Raw genomic sequence first — 2,500 nt, forward strand, 5'->3', positions numbered from 1 at the left:
TAGGTCATTGTGGATCATTTTAGGTCATTCCTTGTTTTAGCTACTAAAGAGCTGAGCAAACTGCCTCGCGAGGCGGTTTGCTCAGCCGTTTCCTTTCGTGTGCGGAGAAATTGTGGTGAGAAATTCGCCTACCGAGGCCGTGAGGATAAAATTAAACATGTTTGATATTTTTGGCCTCACGAAGCAAATTCCTCACTGTGTGCGACCATCGTGAGAATCGAGCCGAGCTTGGTTAATCACGCATCCAATAAAAAAACATGGCATACTCTCGTGACTGCGGCGGTTCAAGATGGTGGCGGAGGAAGAAATTCCGACGTCTCTGAAGTCACGTGAGAATGCCATACATTTTTATTGGATGCTTGATTGACCAAGCTCAACTCGATTCTCACGATGGACGCAGACAATGAGGAATTTGCCTCGCGAGGCCAAAAATATCAAACATGTTAGATTTTATCCTCATGGCCTCGCGACGCGAATTTCTCACCAAAATATCCCCGCACACGTGAGGAAACGGCTGAGCAAATCGGCTCGCGAGGCAGTTTGCTCAGCTCTTTGCTCAACGTGTTCGGCGGGAGCGCGTGACGTCACGTTATTTTGAGACAGTTGCAACGGCCGATTCAACTGGTAGAAGAAAATTTTCCATAAAAACTTCAAATCGCGAGGTTTCTTTTCGAAAATCTACTTTATGGACAGCCAGATGAATAAAGTTAACTCACCCACTATTTTCTGCGGTGTCCTGAGTGATTTGATGCGTTTTTGGAACGCTTCAATTTTCCCTTCAGATCCGACGCGTCGTCACAAAATAAATAGTCAATCAAGTAAAGCTATGATCCTCGCAGTTATAAACGCAATTTTAGCAATTGCGAAGAGAAGCCTGAAAAATTCAGGACTTCAACTGGGTTTGAACCCGTGACCACGCGATGCCGGTGCGACGCTTTAACCAACTGAGCTGTGAAGCCACTGACCGTTGGGAGGTGTTCATTTGTTGGCTCTAATGTTCCTGTGAGGAAGGAATCAATGATCGAAATGATATATGAAATGAATCATGTAATGAGCTGCGGATATAAAATCAAGTAAAGCTATGATCCTCGCACCGGTATCGCCTTGAAGTCCTCAATTTTTCAGGCTTCTCTACGCAATTGCGAAGATTGCGTTCATAACTGCGAGGATCATAGCTTTACTTGATTTCATATCCGAAGTTCAGTGTATCATTCATTTCATGTATCATTTCTTTCATTGATAAATAGACAAGCCGTACAGTTTCCAAGATCGCTCATGGCCGAGTGCCTCCAAAATTTTGCCGAATTTCTCCCACTTCCAAAGGTCGCTCGCCTCCCAGCCTTGGGCACGTAAAAAGTCGATAATTTTGCTAGCATCGTGCAAAAAATCACCGCATTCACTCGGCCCTGCAATCTCAAAAATCCTGCTCGATTTTCGAGCTTCGGTCAGGCTTTCCTCATCGCCATATGATTGGGACAGGAGTCCTGGGTCATTGGAATTTGATCAAAATCAAATTAACGAATCAAAAAGCTCAGATTGCTCTTAAGACGCCTGATCCCTTTGGGACGAACTTGCGCAAAAATTCTGAGTGCGTCTATTAAATTCGTCTAGTACACAGGATCAAAAACTGCGTCTGGACCAACCATCCGCTTGTAATACATCTTGGTAGACGCACTAACATCTTTAACAGAAGACAAAGGAGTTGATCTTTATGTTCTGTTAAGGGCACTTACCCACACTCGCGATACAGAACACTGAGATTTCCCAGGTTGTTTTAGAAAGCTACAAGAAGAAAGCCAATAAGGCCAATAAGGTTGGCTATCGATTTGTTTGAGCAGGTTGAAGTACTGGCAGCCATTCAGCCGATGTGGACCACCCATACACAGAGGACAGCCACAACACCGGAAACTCCATCCCCAGCTACTCTTCTCGAATAGTGTATGGGTTCTTTTTAACTTCCCACAGACAACATATGAACATGGAAGATATTTTTGAGACTTCCATGTTCATATGTTGTCTGTGGGAAGTTAAAAAGAACCCATACACTATTCGAGAAGAGTAGCAGGGGATGGAGTTTCCGGTGTTGTGGCTGTCCTCTGTGTATGGGTGGTCCACATCGGCTGAATGGCTGCCAGTACTTCAACCTGCTCAAACAAATCGATAGCCAGGGTTCGAACCCGCAACCTCCCGCATGGCAGCCCGATGCTCGACCAAATGACCCATCGGTGTGCGTTCAAGGCTAAGACGGGTGTATAAAAAAAAAAAATGTGTTTATGTTATGGTACTTTGGGAAATTTGAAGAAAAATTCCACCACGGTTGGTTTACCATAATCTTTATTTTAAGGAGCTCTTATTTGCATAATTATTATTCCATGTATATTGTAAAAAAAGAAAACTAGATGCAAAAGTGAAGACTTGACAGCAATCCACTGCCATCTTTGAGGCTGGTTCTTCATTTTCTTGAAGGATCTTACTTTAAATTATTTTCTTCCAATGGTCT

General features: G+C 43.7%; 1 protein-coding gene across 2 annotated transcripts in view; it reads right to left on the minus strand.

The window, feature by feature from the left end:
* Window positions 1-2,323: 2,323 nt before the first annotated feature.
* The window catches only part of LOC137998141 (dehydrogenase/reductase SDR family member 4-like), an 18,518-nt gene continuing 18,341 nt past the window's right edge, over window positions 2,324-2,500 (minus strand). For both annotated transcript variants that reach the window (XM_068844576.1, XM_068844574.1), the window contains one exon: window positions 2,324-2,500. This exon is cut by the window's right edge and continues 170 nt beyond it. The gene's annotated coding sequence lies outside the window, so the exon portion shown is untranslated.

This window comes from Montipora foliosa, chromosome 3, assembly GCF_036669935.1.
Source record: "Montipora foliosa isolate CH-2021 chromosome 3, ASM3666993v2, whole genome shotgun sequence".
NCBI lineage: Eukaryota > Metazoa > Cnidaria > Anthozoa > Scleractinia > Acroporidae > Montipora > Montipora foliosa.